The sequence below is a fragment of the Miscanthus floridulus genome, chromosome 2 (genome assembly GCF_019320115.1).
Source record: "Miscanthus floridulus cultivar M001 chromosome 2, ASM1932011v1, whole genome shotgun sequence".
NCBI classification, from domain to species: domain Eukaryota; kingdom Viridiplantae; phylum Streptophyta; class Magnoliopsida; order Poales; family Poaceae; genus Miscanthus; species Miscanthus floridulus.
In genome coordinates, this window is record NC_089581.1 from 113,104,659 (window position 1) to 113,125,967 (window position 21,309).

Here is a 21,309-nt window from a genome sequence, read left to right on the forward strand (position 1 = left end):
TGCAACCAAACACCCTAAAGAAGGAGACGTCCGGCTTCTTCCCATTGAGCAACTTATAAGGTGTCTTGCCAAGAAACTTTTGAAGGAATAGGCGGTTGGATGCATAGCATGCAGTTTTGATAGCTTTCGCCCATAGAGCTTCGGGTGTGTTGTACTCATCAAGTATTGTTCTTGCTAGTGTGATTAATGTCTGGTTCTTTCTCTCAACTACACCATTTTGTTGAGGAGTATATGTTGCAGAGACCTCATGCTTGATCCTAACTTCATCACAATAGGCTTCAATGTTTGTGTTGTCAAATTCTTTCCCTTTGTCGCTTCTAATCTTCTTGAGCTTCACTTCAAACTCATTTTGTGCTCTCTTGGCAAACTTCTTGAAGCATGATGCAACTTCGGATTTGTCATGAAGGAAGAACACCCATGTGTATCTTGAGTAGTCATCAACAATCATAAGACAATAAAGATTTCCTCCCAAACTCTTGTATGTTGTTGGTCCAAATAAGTCCATGTGAAGGAGCTCTAGCACTCTTGTTGTTGACATGAAAGCTTTTGTAGGATGAGTGTTTGCAACTTGTTTGCCGGCTTGACATGCACTACAAAGCTTGTCCTTCTCAAACTTCACATCCTTCAACCCTCTCACCAAATCATTCTTCATTAGCTTCTTGAGTGAGCTCATCCCAACATGAGCAAGTCTTCTATGCCATAGCCACCCAAGTGTTGTTTTGGTGAATAGGCAAGTCTTTAAATTAGCATCTTCGAAAGTGAAGTCCACTAGATATAGGTTGTTGTATCTAAATCCCTTGAATATCACTTGATCATCATCTTTCTTGGATACAACCCCTTCCTTCTCGGTAAATAGGCATTGAAAGCCAAGATCACACAATTGTCTAACGGATAGCAAGTTGAAACTCAATGAAGCAACATATAGCACATTTGAGATTGAATGATCATTTGATATTGCCACTTTGCCCAATCCTTTAACTTTGCCCTTTGAATTATCTCCAAATGTGATTCTTTCTTGTCTATCTACTTCTTCATCTAGTGAGGTGAACATACGAGGATCACTGGTCATATGTTGTGTGCAACCACTATCAATTACCCAATGACTTCCACCGGTCTTGTAGTTCACCTACACACAAGAGATCAAGCTTTAGGAACCCAAACTTGTTGAGGGCCCTTGACTTTCTCAATAAGTGACTTTGCTACCCAAATTTTCTTAGGCCTATTCTTGTTGGGAGGTCCTAAGAACATAACTTTCATCTTTCCACTAGAGTTCTTTCTAAGCATGTAATGAGCATTGAAAGCAAAGGGTCTAGCATGCTTAGGCAAGGGTTGTGGTGGTGGAGTTTGATACTCATGGGCAAAGTGGCCTTCTTGTCCACACTCAAAACACCTCTTTGGCTTGGGCTTTGACTTATGTTGTTGTTGTTGAGCTTGAGCCTTCTTCTCTTGGTTTGACAAATACCCAATGCCACTTCTATCCATCTTCATGATGGTGTTCATTAGTAGCTCACTATGAAGATGCTTGTCTCTTGTGAACTTGCTCAATCCAATCTTGAGATGCTCTTTCTCCAACTTAAGCTTCTTGTTCTCTTCTTTGAGTGCATCATCATTTTTCTCTTCCTTGAGTTTCTTGTTCTCTTCTTTGAGCTTCTCATTTTCAAGAATCAAATCACCATCATGATCAAGAGTTTCTAACACTATAGTGTTGGTGGTTTTGAGCTCTTTAAGATCTTTCTTGAGCTTTTCATTATCATGCTTGAGCTTGACATACTCATCATAGTTGTCAGTTTCAACCACTTGCTTGCCTTTGCTACTAGATCCTTGCTCAATGCTCTCAACAATTAAATCATCACATGATGTAGCAATATCAATCTTAACAACATCGTTAGTAGCATCATGTGGCTCATTGGATAAAAAATCTTGAGCAATAACAAGATTATCATGATTGATTTTGAGAGTTGTATATTCTTCTTTTAGCATATTGTGGCTAGTGATGAGCTCATTGTGTATCCTCTCAAGTTTATCATGTTTTTCTTTAAGCTCTTTCTTAGAAGATTTGAGCTCCTTGAGTTTGGATGACATAGCATCATTTGCTTCTCTAAGCTCAACACTAGCCTTTTCCGCTATGTCACATTTAGCTAAAAGAGAGTCATTCTTAATTTCAAGCTTTTCATTCTTAGATCTTGACTTTCTAATGATCTTAGTATATTGATTTAGCAATTTAACAAGATCATCATATGAAGGTGATTCAAATTCATCATCATCACTATCACTATCATCATTATTAGCATGATCATCACCACTACTATCATCATCATTTGATACCTTTCGTTCACCCTTGGCCATAAGGCATAGGTGTGTAGAGGATGATGGCGGTGGTGTCGGTGAAGATGATGAAGAGTCAATCATAATGGTGGCCACCTTCTCATTGTCACTATCATCATCGAATGAGCAACTAGATGAATCAATGTCCGTGAGCCAATCACCGATGATGTATGCCTTCCCATTTTTCTTCTTCTTGTGGAAGCCCTTCTTCTTGCCATCTTTCTTCTTGTATGGCTTGTTTTTCTTCTTTTCATCTTCATCTTCATCTTCATCACTTGAGTCATCTTTCTTGCCCTTGTTCTTCTTCTTGTACTTGTCTTTCTTGGGCTTGGTGCATCGATGTGCTAGATGACTAAGTTCTCCACAATTGTAGCAATCCATCTCGGAGATTGGCTTCCTTCTAGTGCTAGTGAAGAACTTCTTTTTCTTGCTATCGAACTTGATGCCACTCTTTTTGAGCTTCTTTAGCATCTTGGCGGTTCTTCTCACCATGAGAGCAAGATTTGCATCATCAACTTCATCATCACTTGAGCTCTTATACTCAATTCTTGCTTTGCCCTTCTCTTGGCTAGCCTTGAATGCTAAGTCTTTGTCTTTCTTCTTGGTAGAGGATGAGCCATCTTGTGGTATGATGTGCATGTACATCTCATGAGCATTGATCTTTCCCAAGATTTGAGTCGGTGTAGCGGTGGAAAGATCACCTTGATGAAGCACGGTCACAATATGCCCATATTTATCAATGGGGAGGACACTCAAGATTTTTCTTACAACATCGAATGGTTGCATTTGAGTGAGTCTAAGCCCATTAACTTCGTCTACAAGAACATTCAAGCGTGAGTACATTTCATTAGCACTCTCTTTAGGAAGCATCTCAAAAGAATTAAGCTTTTTCATTACGAGATGATAGCGTTCCTCACGCTCGCTCTTCGTTCCCTCATGGAGCACACAAATGTCCGACCATAGTGCATGGGCGTCCTTGTGGTTCCTCACTCGGTTAAACACATCTTTTCAAAGGCCTCTAAAGATGATGTTTTGAGCCTTTGCATTCCATTTCTCATAGTTCACTTCATCACCTTGAAGGTGCGTGGGATCCCGAGGTTTTGGGAATCCTTGTGAGGCGGCTCTAAGTAGTCCGACATCTAGAGCTTCTAAATACGCCTCCATGCGGATTTTCCAATAAGGAAAATCATCCCCCTCAAAGATAGGAGGGGGTCCATCCCCGTGAGACATCTTTCTCTAGGCGGTTAAGCCTAAATACGTGACCACGAGGCTCCAATACCAATTGAAAGGATCAAGATACCCAAGAGGGGGGTAGAACTATAACACCCTCGGTGTTACACCCTAAACCAACTACTAAATTGTGTCATGAGCACCATGTTTATGTGTTAATGCATGTGATAAAGTGTCTGGACCAATTTCTATAACTCGAAACGATCAACAGAAATGCGAAATGAAAGTTAATTCAGTAGTCATGTTATATCACTTAAGGTTGAAAACCAATTTTTTTAAGCAAAAATGCTATGAAACATGTGTGTGATGCTTAAATAAAGTTGAAGTACAACCTTTGTAGATGGCAATGAAATACTTGCGGTCAAAAAATGATATTACTAGCTAATAATTCCACTAGCTTAGAAATCACAATTAGAAACCAAAATTAGCTCTAACACTTAGAAATTTTCAAGTCTGTCAACAGCTGGACATTGCTATGTTTAGCAATTTATTTTGAGGAATCGGGTTTAGGAGTGATGTAGTGTTAAAGCTCGATTTGGTAGTCTTATATACTGTCTAGAGTGTAGTGAAGACCGTTTAAGTTTAGGAGCAACGATTTAGTTGCGGTGAGAGCTTTAATATTTGTGCACGACACATTCTCAAAAGAGTTTGCCATATGCGCATGGTCACTGTGCCTTAGGGGCATGTCGCCGCCGCATTAGTGCGCTCTGCGCGCGCACGCGCGTTGCCATGCTTGGCCGGCTATGGCTGCCCTGTCTTGGCCACCATGGCATGACTACGTGGAGCCATCACTGCTGTCGCTCGCACGGCAGGGTGGCGTTGCCCTACTTCGCGCACTGAGGCACCGCCACCACCTCATGCCATGCTACAGTCACTGCCGCTGCAGTCTCATCCATCGAGCTCACATCTATTTGTTGCGCCCGCTCCTCGCTCCTGGCCCAGTTTGATGCCACGCGCACGTGGTCCGCTCGTCGTTGCTTGCCATTTATGGCACTATGGCCGTGCGGGCCATGGCCGGTCGGGGACACGAGCATTGTCCATAGCCCCTACATGGGTATGTTTGTGTCCCACCATGCTGAAGCAGTGTTGAGCCCACCCGCCGCCCCATCACTTCTCTCTCTCCCTCCCTCTTCGCTACTGTTGTTGGAGCTACACCCACATGGTTAGCCAGCGAGGGATCACCTCGCCTCAATTCAGCGCGTTTGCAGTTCAGTCATCATGCCTACTTGCTATCTGACCCTACCAAGCCGTGATGGAGGCGCTGCCAAGCTCTAATTTTGGAGCTTTCCCTTTGCCATGCCACTAAGGCTAGGTTCAGCCATGGCCGAGGGCAACCAACCACCGTACCATCCCACGCCCAGCCAACCATGCCACGAGCTTCGCCTCCACAACCATTGCACCCTATGCTCCTCGCTTGTACCTCTACCACCTCACCGGTGCTGCTGACGCAGCCGTGCCATCGTGGAGTGCCGCCACCTATCGCTGGTGACACGTGGTCAGTCCTACTCGGGGTATCTCTGACTGAACCATCACCGCAGCTGTGACCAGGGTAAGCTAGTGATGCTCTCGTGCTAGCCAGTAGTGGCACGGTGGTCTAGGGTGGCTGGTACGGTCACGCCACCATCACATGTGGCCGCTCACCATGGCCGTCACTTCCGCAAGGTCCGCCGCTACTGTAGCTTCGGCTAGTGTAGGCACTTGGGTTGTAGGTGCAGGTCAGCCCACTAGCTAGGCCGGGGTGGGTCCTGGTGGCGTGGCCATCCAGTGCCCCATCCATCGCACCGGCATGCGCAGGGGTGGCCAGGGACCCCCCATGCGAAGGTGAATTATTACAGGGTCATTAGTGCATGATTGATGACCGCGTGAATAGCGCGCATAGTGGCCGCATGATTTCATTTAAGCGCGGGGACTTGTGTGCACTGCGGAAGCGCGCACGGGCTCCCCATGCGTGGGCCGCATCCGTGCGGTTCGCGCCGTCGTGGGTCGCACCTCGTTGGGCCGCAAGGCCGAATTGCCTTTTATTTTTCCTAAGAAAATAGAAATAGTCTTATATTTTACATTCTAAGCTGAACTTTGGAAATTAATATCAATTCGCTTAGATGTCCCAAAAATTGTGAAATAAATTTTGTTTAGTTCCTAAAAATGTTGTCTATCTAATGGCATAGTTAGTTTATGCATGTCTAAGTTGATACTAAGGCCTATTAAATCAATTACGAGTGTTTAGTATTATTTAGATTAATATTTGTAGGAATTTTTGTGGCAAATGGGTAATAGTTTTGTCCATGAAAATTTTACAGTAGCTCCATAGTATTATTATGTGCCATCTATATTTTTTGTAGCTCCATAATAATTAGTTTGCTAAGGTAACTAATAAGCCCTAGTTTATATATATAGTAAATAAAAAGAAATAAAGAAACACCTAGGGATTTTATAACTAAAACATTATGGGAAATTAGCGCCTAGTTCGACAACTTGGATACATGGCCTAGTACATTAATCGTTAGCGCTAGCTCGTTAGCTTGAGAGGCGTAATCGTATTTTAAGAGTTGCAATTGCCGTTGATTATTTACTTCCCTACGTTGCATCCACGTATTTCATGATAGGAGCAATGTTGGATTGTGGAGTCATCGAGAGTAATGGAAACACATGGTGACTTGATGATCATGCCACCAAGATGAAAGCTAACTTGGTTATATCTTTCCCAGGCAAGCCCCGGTGCATAACCTCTATTATTCTGCAACTTTATTTTATGCTTGTGCATTAAGTTTAAGGAGTTGAATGAAACCCACTTGCATATATATATATATATATATATATATATATATATATATATATATATATATATATATATATATATATATATATATATATATATATATCCTTATCCCATGAGTCTTACTAGTATGATAGGATCATGTAGATTGCTATGTTATAGGACCCCGATAGTATATATCCTTATCCCATGAGTCTTACTAGTATGATAGGATCATGTAGATTGCTATGTTATAGGACCCCGATAGAAGTCGAGTGATTGTCTGTCACTCGCGAGAGATAGGAAAGATATTATTGTTGTCATTATATTACTATCACATGGAATATATATGAATGATAATTGCAGACCGGGTGGAATGGTACTTTGGATCTGGACTTGGTTTGGCATTCGAGCGAGGCTCGGATTGCACTTGTTCCGTCTGTGTCGGTTAAGGACCGTCCGTTGCATTGGATTCTAGTCAGGTCACAGACTTTTTATCCTAAACACATACTTATTTATGGGAGCAGGGAAGACTCGTTGCTCTCTTGTCCTGGGTTCCTGTTCTTTCTAGACCGACTGATTGGAGGTGGGGATGGTGGAGGTCTAAGCACTACACTAAACCCGGGACTAAGAAGTGGGGGCTTGGAGTCCAAGTTTGGACGGGGACCTGGACCCCTTGATAGGAGAATGATGGGTTGGTCCTGCTTGTGCCTAGGGTACAAGTGGGGCGTGTGTTTTGGAGAACCCAGCTAGGCACATTAATTCACGAATCACTGGGTAATTTGGTATGACTTATCTATAATCTAGCATCGCAGTAAGAACTAGAATATAAGAGATGGAAAACTTGTTCCGATTGCTTACGACCTGCTTGAAAGTAGCATTGGTGCTTACTTAGAATGGTTAGTTAATGAACTAATGATGACTGCTAATGAAATTGAATATAAGGACGCACGTTTAGTAATACTTCCTACAGATGCAATAAACTACAAGCCAGATAGTCTTGCATATCCTTGAAGTCTTTTCTTTCCTCCTGGCGGGTAAGTCTTGCATAGTACAATTGATTACTCAGGGTTTGTTCTACCCTGTTACAGGTGACAGGAACATGTGGAGCTAACACTTGCGTGTGGAAACCTCCTGGTGGGCTCAGCGGGGATTTCCTTAACGTTGTGGACATAGAGTTTATTTGAAACATCCATCCCAAAATGTTTTACAAAGGAAAACTTATAACCTGTTATGATGTATATAACGGATCATCATGTTAATGTTTAACTTGTCGTTAAATGGTTTTATTTCCGCTGAAACTCTGATAGCATGGTTATATTCTGCTGTTATAAACAATAAATATTATGCTCTGATGTTGCATGGAAAATGATGTAAGAAATGTCTTAAGAATGTTGTAAGCTTTATTCTCTCATTTGTGATCCTGATGGAAAAATGTGGATTTTCAGGTTCTCCCTTGGGGTGTGCTCGACGGAATTGCGTAATTTAGTGTCCTCCCTTGAATACTTAGTGTCTAATGGAAGACAAGTACTCTTGGGAGGCATTAGATTAAGCGGTTTTGCCACACCGCGCCAGGCAGGCTAGCGTGACAGGCTGATATAGGTTTTGTCGGCCCGACACACTTTCTTCCTATCTCTCTCCTTTCCTTCCCTAGTCCACGCACGACTAGGCGAGCGAGGCGCTGCCACCACCGACTCTGCCGCTACCACCTCTGCCACTCCTCCTGCCCACGCCACCGTCTGCGTCGCCGCCCTTGGTTTCCCCACCGCGGGTGAGTTGTTGAGCTGCTTGAAGGAATGACCCTCCGCATCGCTAGCTATAGCGCACTAAGAGGAGGCACCACTGCTGCCTCCCCGCTTCACTGCGTCAGCATCGGCACCACCACCCCCTCCCCCCATCACTGGCTAGGGGATCGACTCGAGTGGACTGCTTTGGCTATCATCCTACACCGCCAGGTACAAGTTGTCCCCTTCGATTTCTTGATGTTGTGGCTCCTTAGTTGCATGACTAGGGTTAGGAAATTTGGTATGCTATGACTATTTTTGTGTGTTCGTTGTTAGTATTTGATGCGTGCATTAGGTTTAGGATATACTATGCCCGTGGATTCGACATAAAGTTGTGTTGCATGCACCTAGGTAGTTGATACATGAAGGATTTGTATAGGTTTGTTTGTTGCCTTTGATGTCATCACATACCAATGCTTCATGTTTCTTTTTCGAGAGGCGAACGTATCTTGAGCCTCTCTAAGTCCTCCCAATTGCATGTCCTCCCCACCTAAGCAAACACAAACGAATGAAAAAACAAACTCATTGCCATTGTTGTTTTATTAACTTCAAGGGTTCAGTGAACTCACATAGAACTCAGATGGCCCTCCATAAGCATTGTCGCAGTAGTAACCATAGTCTAGCTCAGACGGAACAACTCCTTCACGAGCCTTGATGCCACACTTGCACTTACGCTCTGGCATCTTTGTGCAAGGCCACTCCTTAATGCTTGCTTCAAACTCTGCAAATTCATAATCCAAAGGCTAGTGCGATTTGGGTCCATATAACTGTACTCCTCAAACTCACAAGATGGAAACCCTCTCCACAAAAAGCAAATGTTTCAAGTGTAATGTTGTATGTGCAAAACACATAGAAGCTCTCAAATAGACTGACTGCATGAGAACTTACACTACATGGGAATCCACACCGGTAGAAAGGAGTGAAGGCACCACATTAGCTGGGAGTAGTTAGTACTGCTGTCACTCCACAGTGGCAACGAGGAGGATTGGCTAGATGGTACAAACTAGCATCAATCTTCTGTTCCTCTATCATTTCTAGAGGGTTTGGTGGCGACAGGACCCAAGGAATAAACTTTGGATATGGCCAACTCTTCTAGGGGTCGTAAGGAAACAACCTAATCAGCGGATCGAATATTTCATGGACATCGATTCAGCTGAAGAAGTTGCATCCCTCTAGATAGGCATCAAGTGTCCAGCGACACTTAAGTTGACACATGTAGAAAGCACGACTAGCTGACTTCAGATGCCTTGACTGCTTCACAAAGGCCGGTAACCCACAGTCACACAACGGTATAGGTAGTGTTGGTAGGACTGAAGGCACCATGATCCTTCGGATAATGCACGAACTGCTTGTTATTTCAAAGCGACATTAAACCTATTACAAAGTAGTTTAACAAAGCAAAGTGAACAATGAATACTATTACAAAGTCTTTCAACAATTTTCATGTACTCCAAAACACCGTCCAAGGTATGTAGCCTCCTGCAAATCATCTCTATAATCATGCAAACCCATGAAGTCAACCCCTAGAAACAACCTTATTCACTCCAAATCATCTCTATACATACATAGTACATCCCATCCATACATCTAATCAGTACAAAATAACGTCAAATAACAAACTTAGAGGTAACTTTACTTAGAACAGTCCAACCCAGACACCTATCCAAACCAATGAGTCAAACCCTAGAACAGTGCCAACCAAAAACAATCCAAACACTACAATAGTCTAATAAATACTCATGTCATCATAATATATCACACGTGATTAGGCAAACAAAGTTTCAGTAAAAAAAACAAAAGCTAGTATTGCACATATATCAGTGTAAACCATAGCGTTATACAAACATCAACTATACACAAAAACAATAGAGGTGAGGAAGTCATACCTCATGCTCGAGACCGATGGAATCCAAAAGCCAAATCCAAACTTGATCACATAGACAAAGAAAATGGGAGGAAAAGAAGAGAGAACAGCCATGCCTTTCCCATTCACGAGCTCAGAAACGAGGAAGAGAAGTGAGAAGGAAGGAGAAAGAAGCTTGGCCCACATCACTTATATCGCCTTGTCGCGTCAGCCCGTCTGGCGCGACAGCCAGAGTTGGTGGCGTGATAGGGTGGGCATCGTCGTCTGCCGCACCAGCTCGAGCCATCGGTCAACGCCAGCGTGGCACCTCTTGTCACACCCGTGCATATGACGTATCACTCGCGCTGGCGCGGTCAAAGAGGCTATATTTGATTATTATTTTTTGCTGCGGTTATTATTAAAATAATAATTAAAAAAGGATTAAAATTGATAAATCTATATAACGCTCGAGCGTTTCTTGCGCCTGGCTCACTCGATTTTCTTGCCGTGGGATGCGGCTGGGACTCTGCCATCCACCGCACACGCACGAGAAAGAAGGGGCGTGGGCCCGCCGGTTATGCATGTGTCCACCGCACGAGCATGAGAGAGAAGGGGCATGGGGCCCGCCAGTTGCATGCATGTCTCCACCGCGCCACGCATGAGAGAGAAGGGGCGTGGGGCCGCCCGGTTGCATGCATGTCTTTTCTGCCTGCAGCGCGCGTCATATCACCGTCTGAATTCAATTATCACAAGTGGATATCCTGGCGGCGCGCGTCGTATCACCGTGTTCGGCTCGTACGGCTGGTTCGCTGACAGAGAGAAATACGGCCTCGTTTAGATTCCAAGTTTTTTACTCTCTCTCCGTCACATCAAATCTTTTTAAACTTAAGGATATTTTTGACTTTTCACACCTGCAGTTTAACGACGTTAGAGCCCAAACTGACGGTAGTGGCATAGAGAGCACAAAAAAGTTGAAGCAGTGGCGCTGAAGACCGCTGAAATTTTTTAGGGACACATAAGGTATTGCGATATTTTTTAATGGCACACAGGAATTTCTCATGTTTAGTTCTCCTAATTAGTATCTGAACGTTCGATGTGATAGGATCTAAACTTTAGTCCCGAGAAACAAACATTTCTTAGTTAGATAAAAAATAACTAATTACACAGTTTAATTGTAAATTACGAGACGAATCTTTTGAACCTAGTTAGGCCATGATTGGACAATAATTGTCAAATACAAACAAAAATGCTACAGTATCCAATATTGATTCTCAACCATCATCTAAACAAGGCCACGATTTCACTGCTAACTTATACGGATTAAAATGGACTGAATAGCCCGAGCAAAAATGATCTCAATTATCACACGCCTACTCATAGGTCCTACTATCTTAGCTGGTACAATACACAACCGATTTAGCTGCAGATTACATCTCATCAGACCATATTTTACTAAGAAGTGTTTGTTTCTCGGGACTAAAGTTTAGATCCTATCACATCGAACGTTCAGATACTAATTAGGAGAACTAAACATGAGAAATTCCTGTGTGCCATTAAAAAATATCGCAATACCTTATGTGTCCCTAAAAAATTTCAGCGGTCTTCAGCGCCACTGCTTCAACTTTTTTGTGCTCTCTATGCCACTGCCGTCAGTTTGGGCTCTAACGTCGTTAAACTGCAGGTGTGAAAAGTCAAAAATATCCTTAAGTTTAAATATGTCATTAATTTTTTTGAGCATCTTAACGACTTCAAATGAAAAAACTCAAAACTAGAAAGTTGTAGATCTCGTCGAGATCTATAATTTTCATATAAAAATTATCTTCATTTAATTCTACAAAAAAAAGATATGATTTTTCTAAGATATATTAATCATATCAAATCATGTTTTTTTTTGCAGAATTAAATGAAGATAATTTTTATATGAAAATTATAGATCTCAACAAGATCTACAACTTTCTAGTTTTGAGTTTTTTCATTTGAAGTCGTTAAGATGCTCAAAAAATTAATGACATATTTAGACTTAAGAGTATTTTCGACTTTTCACACCTGCAGTCTGACGACGTTAGAGCCTAAACTGACGGCAGTGGCATAGAGGGCACAAAAAAGTTGGAGCAGTGGCGCTGAAGACCGCTGAACTTTTCCAGGAGCACACAGGACATTGCGATCTTTTTTAATGACACACAAGGAATTCCCCCTAAACATGAGTTAATTATAAAACTAATTACACAGATGGAAATTAAGTTACGAGATGAATCTATTAAGCCTAATTAATCCATCAATAGCACATATTTACTGTAGCACCATAATGTTAAATCATGGACTAATTAGGTTTAATAGATTCGTCTCGCAAATTAGTCTCAATCTATGCAGTTAGTTTTATAATTAGTCTATATTTAATATTCTAAATTAGTCCAAACATCCGATGTGACAGGGACTAAAATTTAGTCCGTGAAACCAAACACCCCCTAATTTTGTTTGAGTATAACTTTTATGTTTAATGGGTGTAAATTGACAATTCATACTTTTTCTATATGTTTTATTTGGTCCTCTCTGAAATATTCTGATTTGGTTTTTAGAAAAATAATCTGGTTATTTTTATTTTCTATGTTTAATATTTTTGTATTATTTGTTGTTTGTATGTTTTATTTGCTTTTTCTTTGATTTTCTTCCAATTTACACTTCATAGTTATTATCCGGTAATTTTTTTGTTATTTAATTATTTGATTTTTGCATTTATTTGATATATTTTATTTGCATCATTAGATCTCGATCGAGTGATTATAAAAATTGAGTGTTTGCCTGGGATCTAACACTCGATTATATTTGTTTGGGATCTCACATCCACTTGAAACACCCGATCAGTGTGTAGACACGCCCTTAAAAAAAATCCTTCTCAAGACCACTGCCCTTAATAATCGTTTTTTACAATCGATTTGGTTAAGTCCACCGTACCTAAAATGATTTTTCTCTAAAAATATTTTTTAGTTTTTTTAAATAATGTGGCCAGAGGCCCCACGAAGGTTTCATTTTCAGTTTATTTTGCAACTGAGTGTAGTCATGACCTCTCGTCTCGCGCATAACACTTCTACCGCGGCAGGCCTGCTAATGGGGGCTAAACCCACCCCCAACCCAACCCTACCCAAAAAATTCTTATCAACTCGCCCCAAATGCCGCTGCAGCCCGCCCAGAACCCATGTCGCACTGTAGCACTGGAGGCGCGCGAGGACGAGGAATTGAGCATCTGCTCCCCGTCGTGGCACGGCATATATGAGAACGAACTAGCAAGATGGGGATCTCTCTCGAGAGAGAAAAAAAATTAAGAAGCATGCATTAGACGATCGACGTGACGATGCGTTTGGTTCGAGCTATCAAGAATCAAGGACGCGGTAGACAACGACGAAGCAGGGCAGGATGGCCCGGGGTTGACCACGAAGAGCCCATCGAGGTGCCTGTACACACTGCTGCTGGCGGCGTCCTCTCCGGCCATTTACAGGTGTGTTGTTTGGTTGATAGCCAGAGGATCACATGTCCTCATGTCCTATTCGTTTGACTTATAAGTCGTATTTTTTAGCCAATGAATATTATTTTTCTATCACAATAAATTAGCCAACGGTACTTTCAACCATGCCTTATCAGCCAAGCGAACATGACAACAATGGTTATATCCCAGGTTGTAGGAATGGAACGGTTCCACACTGTGGCCCTGTTCGCTTTTCTGATAATCCATCTTTTTCAGCTTATTTTTTAGCTGAAACAGTATTTTTCTCTCACAACAAATCAGCCGAAACAATATTTCGGTTTGTTTTTTCAGCGAAGCGAACGGGGCCTATGTTTGGTTGGAAGTAAGGAGCAATTCTATTTTCGTGTTTAGTTAAAGAGACAGGGTGAATGGGATAATAGATCTGTTAACTCCGTTTATTATAGGACCCACGTGTCATACTAATGAGGTTCTTCCTCTTTCTTCGTTCGCTCTTCCTCCACAAGATTCGCGCACTCGCCTCTCTTGAATCGGTCGTGCGGCACCGCTACCACTCGGTGACGCAGCCCCCCGCCTTGCACCGACGTTGCCCCCCAGTCCAGGTTGCGCCCACTCCGACCTCGCAGCCGGCTCTGCTCACCCGTCCAGCCCAAGCTACGCCCACCCTGACCTCGCCCACTGCTCCGACTGCGTTGGCTCTGCTCGCCCACTCATCGGTGTCGAATCTAGGCCTTGACGAAAAACTCGTAACCCACTAGCTCGCTTAGCTCGCTCATCAGTGGCTCGACTCGAGCTTGGCTCGTTTGAATTTTTAAACAAGCATGCATTAGACGATCGACGTGACGATGTGTTTGGTTCGAGCTATCAAGAATCAAGGACGCGGTAGAGACGAAGCAGGGCAGGATGGCCCGGGGTTGGCCACGAAGAGCCCATCGAGGTGCCTGTACACACTGCTGCTGGCGGCGTCCTCTCCGGCCATTTACAGGTATGTTGTTTGGTTGATAGCCAGAGGAACACATGTCCTGTTCGTTTGGCTTATAAGTCGTAATTTTAGTCAACGAATATTATTTTTCTATTATAATAAATCAGCCAACGGTATTTTCAACCAGTCAAGCGAACATGACAACAATGGTTATATCCTAGGTTTTAGGAATGGAACGGTTCCATACTGTGGCCCTGTTTGCTTATCTTATAATCCATCTTTTTCAGCTTATTTTTTTTAGTCAAAACAGTGTTTTTCTCTTACAACAAATCAGCCGAAACAATATTTCGACTTGTTTTTTCAGCGAAGCGAACGTGGCCTATGTTTGGTTGGAAGTAAGGAGCAATTATATTTTCGTGTTTAGTTAAAGAGACAGGGTGAATGGGATAACAGATCTATTAACTCCGTTTATTATAGGACCCACGTGTCATACTAATGAGGTTCTTCCTCTTTCTTCGTTCGCTCTTCCTCCACAAGATTCGCGCACTCGCCTCTCTGGAATCGGTCGTGCGGCACCGCTACCGCTCGGTGACGCAGCCCCCGCCTTGCACCGACGTTGCCCCCTAGTCCAGGCTGCGCCCATTCCGACCTCGCAACCGGCTCTGCTCCCCCGTCCAGCCCAAGCTGCGCCTACCCTGACCTCGCCCACCGCTCCGACTGTGTCGGCTCTGCTCGCCCACTCGTCGGTGTCGGATCTAGGCCTGGACGAAAAACTCGTAACTCGCTAGTCTGCTCGGCTCGCTCGTCAGTGGCTCAGCTCGAGCCCGGCTCATTTGAATTTTTAAACAAGCTGAGCCATCACTTTAGTTCGGTTAATTAACCAGACAACTCGATGTAACTCGCGAGCTGCTCACGAGTCAAAATGAGCCAAGGTAAATCAGATGATAATAACTTGAATCAGCCTATATATGGCATGGCCCACTAGTCCAATATGATAAAACCCTGGCCTCCAACTCCCACACTTCCACCCCTAAGCTCTAGACTTCCCTCATTCGCCGTTCCGCGTAGGCGTAGCCGTAAACGCATGCACGTTCGGCTATTCCCCTCCTGAGCCGCCGCACGCGGCACACACATAAGTCGCCCCGCTACTGCTTGCTAGGGCCTTGCAATCGTAGCTTTGCTCGCTCCCTTGCAAGCCAACACAAGGCAACAAGCTTTAGCTTTTGTTTTTTTTTTCTTGATTTTCCCAAACCAGCATCAATTCGTCTGTCTTCTTATTTATTTTGCTTTTCCCAAATCGGTACCCATCTCTGTCTTTTGTTGGATGAATAACTTCAACAGGAAAAAAAATTAAGTTAGCTCGTGAACCAAACAAGCCAGCTCAAGCTGTCAAGCGAGCTAAGCCGAGCTGAGCTTCTAACTCGTTAGTATAACGAGCCGAGCCAAGTTAGCCTGTTAACAAGCCAAGCCATAACAAGCCAGGCTTGATACCCAGCCCCAGTCGGATCCGTCCGCTCTCGGCCACGTGACTCTGCCCGACCCCGGTCGCCCAGGTCTTCTTCTCCGGCGACGTCAGATCCGGATCCGCCCACTCCCGTCCATGCTGGTTCCTTCGTCACCCCGGCCCAGTCGTGCTTGCGCGTGCGAGCGAGGAGATGGCGTGAGCGCCGTCCAAGTAGAACCAACGCGTTCGACCAATTTTTTTGAGCTGGTGAGGAATATTCCTAGCTTGGAATGGCTTCGTTCCTACGTCCACGAACCAAACGAGGATGGAATGGCTCCCTCCCACCTCATAACACGAACCAAACGCATCCTGAGTCGAACGGGCCCTCCGGATCTTCATCGACAGCTGATGACGTGGCGCCGTCGCCGTCGCAGCGGACACGGCCGACGATGACGTGGCACACCAACATGTCGCAGCAGGCAGCAACATCGTTCGCCCGAAAATAATCTGGTAGCGGCATGTACCCACCCCAGCCATAGACCGGCTCCACTAATTGGCGATGGTTTATCGGGTTCGATGCTTAAGCTGTAACAATATTTTTTTCTCACACCAAATTAGTTAATAGTATTTCTAACTTATAATACATGATTGTTTCATCCGAAACGAACATGATGCACTATAGTGTCCTTTTATAGAAAAAAATAATTCCCACCTCTTTCCCTATTGGATGGTGGCAACAGTGCTCATGCTAGGTCGAGCGCATGCACCCAGTCTGCTGCATGCTTGGCTGACGTCATCAAGAAAAAAGCAAAATATTAATTTTAAATTACTATGGCCCCGTTCGGCTTGTTGAAACTTGGCTGAAACTGACTGAAAAATACTGTTCTGGCTGAATTGTTGTGGGAGAAAAACACTGTTCCGGCTGAAAAAACAAGCCGAACAAGCCGGTTTCTGGGTAAGTCGAACAGAGCCTATAACTTCTGAACGGTGGATCTATTTTTAATTTCGTCTGCACCGGTGTGTTCTATGTGACAAGACGAACAAAACTAGACCCTACTTACGTATGTTTCAAAAAAAATTATGCTAGTTATGCTAACTTATAACATATAACTTATATCGTATGACTTATAACATATAACTTAGAGTTAAATATATAAGGGGTCCCTGAACTTGTCAAGGGGTGTCACTTAGGTCCATGAACTTGAAAAATGCATTTCTATGACACTGAACTTGATAAGTGCTGCACCATAGGTCCATATCGGACACATGGACAATTTATCCAACGTGGCATTACCACTGTGGCGCTGACTATGTCTAGCACTTTGCATTTAACCCCTTATCTTTTTTATTTCTTTTTTTTTCTCTTCCTCTTCTTTCTTCTCTGTGAGACTCAAACCTGCCGATGCAATTGGCCGTCACTGCCATAGCCATTCACCGTCGTATCCATTCTCTGTGAGCACCTCGGGGTCACGGCAGATCCTGGCTGTCGCCTCCATGGGCAGCATCACCACCACATCCCGTGCCTTGCCGCCCTTGGCCGCGGGCAGGACGAGCACCAGCCCCTTGCTGGTGGCCCTGCCCACGTGGCACCGATGTGCACGTTGGGGGCACCCCGGCCTCGAACTCCGCACCGTATATGAGCACGTGGTCCAGCGCCGCGCACGTCAGCACGCCCTCCTGCTGCTGCTGTCGCGCGTGGAGCCACTCTAGGGCACTCCACAGCTTGTCCTTCGGCACGCCGGCGACGTGGCAGTCCAGCGTAGACACGAGGTCGACGCGCGCGCGTGTCAAGTGGGAGCTGCCGTAGTAGCCCAACGGCAGCGGCGCGTACGTCCGCTTGCGGAAGTCTAGCGCCAGCGTGACAATCCGCTCCCTGTCGACGGCACCGGTGATCCAGAGACAGAAGAGCGCGGCGAGCGCCGCGAACGGGGTGAATAGATCCTTCCTCCTCTTCCAACATACTCTGTCCTCTACCCAGCCGCAGCCGCCATCGCAGGTGTGTTCGTCCTTGTCATCCTCATTCCATCGGTGGCCAAGGAGAGGGCGAACGCCGAGTTCATCTTCACCCACATGAACACCAACAACGGCATGGGCATCCATAGCAAGGCCTACATCCTCGCCGTCGGGCTGCTCATGAGCCAGTACTCCAGCATCGGCTATGACACCTCTACTCACATGGTGAACTGAACACACGTCGCCGTCGTGGAGTGCCGCCAGCCGGCCGGCCGTCCACCACACGTTCATCTTTGTTCTCTGATGACCATCTGAACTGAACGAGCACGATCGCATGCAGACGGAGGAGACGAAGAAGGCGGACTAGAACGGGCCGATGGGGATCGTCTACTCGGTCTCTCTGTCCAGCGTGTTCGGATGGATCTACCTGCTGGCTCTCACATCGGTGGTGACCGACATCCTGTACCTGCTGGACACCGGCAACGACGCCGATGGGTATGCCATTGCTCAGGCCCTGTACGCCACCTTCCACCGGAGGTACGACACCGGCACCGGCGGCATCACCTGCTTGGTCACCATCACCGTCGCCGTCTTCCTCTACGGCACCGCCTGCGTCACCAGCAACTCCAGGATGGGCTATGCCTTCTCCAGGGATGGGGCGATGCCGTTCTCGCATGTCCTATATGCCACTTCAACGTCGTCTGGCTCTCCGTGTCCGTGGCGTTCGTCATGGCCCTCACGGTGTGCATGCGCTCTCATCTCTCAACTTCTCAAGTACGTGTCTACCATGCATGTGATCGTGTGATTTCTCTTCATTCCTGATCGACATGTACAGTCGCTGGGGAGCCAGGTGGCATTCTAGGCCATGGTGTCCATCGTGACGCTGGGTCTGTACATCGCCTACGCGCTGCCCATCTTGTTCCACGTGACGACTGTGGTAGAACCTCCTGAGAAATCAGGCCCACGTGCACTTATCGTTGTCTCAACAGACTTCTGATAGCGTACATGAGTTCCCAATCAACTTAATAGGTATGTCGGGTGTCTTCGGGAAACCCGAATCATCCACGAATCTTTTTCGAACAGGATCCCAATCACAGTCATTGCAGATTATGACAATTTATTCAAATATATACATCAGAGTAAAAGATAGCGGAAGTCTTACGATAACATAATTTACAAACCAGTTGTTTCAAACTTACAATACGATAAGTGTCATACAACCATAGTAGCAGGATAATATTACATTAATCATTATTTATCATACAAACTAGTGCCTTGTCCAAAGGCCATTCATCATTCCTCATCGTCATTGACTTCGAACACAGACATGCAGCAGGGACCAAAACAGGCCTACGCATGTGACTCACCTGCAACGAGGGTTAACAAACCCTGAGTATAAAAGTACTCAACAAGACTAACCCGATGTAAAGGGGGTGTAAGACTTTAGAGATGCAGGTGTTGGGGCAAGGTAAGGATGTAGCAAGATTCAAAAGTTCTTTGCCAAAAGCTTACTATTCTTGATCCTATTTTCAAGTTTTTACCCCTAAGTATTCTTAGTTCATTATCTCAACTAAGTGTTCATATCCCATGTTCCAATCCTTCTCATTCCATTCTTTTCTCATATTTTAGTAATTCACTAGTCCTACATTACTTCTGTAATGAATCGAGTCTCCATATCCGCGAAGCACCGGCAATTCGAATTGATTCAAGTCCCAGCTGGGGATTCCTTATCACACGACATATGTAGAACTTAATCTTGCATATATCAACCTCGCTACCGGATCCTCCTATACTAAGCCATCTCCACGCCACCTGAGAGCATAGCACACCTCAAATCCGGCCACATTCCAGCCACGAGGGTACACGCTACTCCCGCCATCTCTCCACTCCCAGTGCGTGGGCATTCGTCTTAGTATCGGATTAGTCGAAGTAGGCTTACCGGAGTATGTGACCAGTACTACAAAGTGTCTCGTTCCGAAGATCCACAATGAGCGGCCTTTAAGCGACATAGTCGGCAACAGTACCCAACATTCAAGATAAGTCACCCGACTAGTCTCTAATTCATTCTATCTTCTTTCTTTCTTTGGCCAGTATGCCATCTTTGATTGTATCGAAACTTTTACTTTGAAAGCCTACCATAAAGCATACTAAGCATTCTACGCCTTTGTAAATGAAACCATCTTCAAGGATGGTAAACAATTAACAAGGTAGGCAATGCATCAAGTAGGTAACATTTGAATTAATCAACTTAATGCAATAGGTAACTTAGGTGATAAACTTTTCAAAGTAAACAAGGTAATGGTTTAATGCATAAACCGGGGCTTGCCTTCATTGATCATCTCGGGTTCCGGATCAGTACCACAAATATCGAATCCCGAGGCAACCGGGGATCCTTCCATAACTTGCTCAACTAGGATCGGTTCAATCTCAGATTCTACACGAAATGATAACATATGCTTCAACATGATGATAATGTAAACATGATGCTTTCATGGTACATGAAATATAACAACACCCCGAATACGACTTTCCTTCACGGTACAGTTGCAAGCCAACAAAAACCAATTTGCAATTCTACCATCAAGGACCACACACATGTGACTTGACCAAACCGATCTTGAAACCCTACTGGTCACAAAACATGACCAAAACAAGATCAAACACTAATCTAACACTTAGGGTTTGCTTTTATTTATTTTTGAATTAATTTGGAAATAAGCCCAAAAATGAACTTGTTCCAAATGACCTCAAAATTTTATATAAGCTTCCTCATGACAAATTAATGTACCAAAATAAATTTCATAATTTTTGGAATTATACAGTGGCCTACAAAAATCATGGAAATTGCATTTATCAATTAATTGACTAATTTTTGAACATTAAACATTTATTCAAATTTCAAGTTTAATATTTTTAAACCATACTAGAACATGTACATAAGCTACACACAAATTTTTAGAATTTTTGGAGCTATGATTATTTTCCTATAAATTCCCAAAGTTTCAGCACTATTCAAAATTCAGAAATAACCAAATCTCACTATTCTCACTCTCTCTCTCACTGACAGCCAGGCCCCGCTCGTCAGTGACACAGACACAGAGCACGGCAGCGCTGCCATTACCGGTCGGCCAAAACGCGCCGACGGCGAGTCTCCGGCGAGACGGATAGCACCAACATGATCTATAACGTCCCACGAATCTATCCCAGCCCTCAAAACGGTAGCAGGCACACCGGAGGGAGCTCCATGTCGGCCATGGCGGCGCGGGCATGACGGCGCACGGCACAATCCCGACCACGGTGCGGTAGAGGCTAAAGTGGAGCGAGCATCACGCTCAGGAGCTCACCACGATCACATCGGTGTGCTTGGTGAAGGCGGAGACGGGCTGGAACGTCCTGGCCATGGCGAGGTCAATGGTGGCGGTACTTCGGCCAGCTCCGGGGAAGAACGTGTTGCGCCGGGCGATTCCGGCCAACCCAAGCGACGCGAGCAAGCCGAAGAGGAACGCAAGGTTGAGGCGATCACGCTGGTGTAGCTGGGCACGACGAACGTGGTTCGACGGTGGCTACGGCAAGCGGCG

The 21,309-nt window shown here is 44.7% G+C and overlaps 1 pseudogene; it reads left to right on the top strand.

The window, feature by feature from the left end:
* The first annotated feature begins 17,272 nt into the window (after positions 1–17,272).
* On the top strand, positions 17,273–18,615 carry LOC136536883 (amino-acid permease BAT1 homolog; annotated as a pseudogene).
* The last annotated feature ends 2,694 nt before the right edge of the window (positions 18,616–21,309 follow it).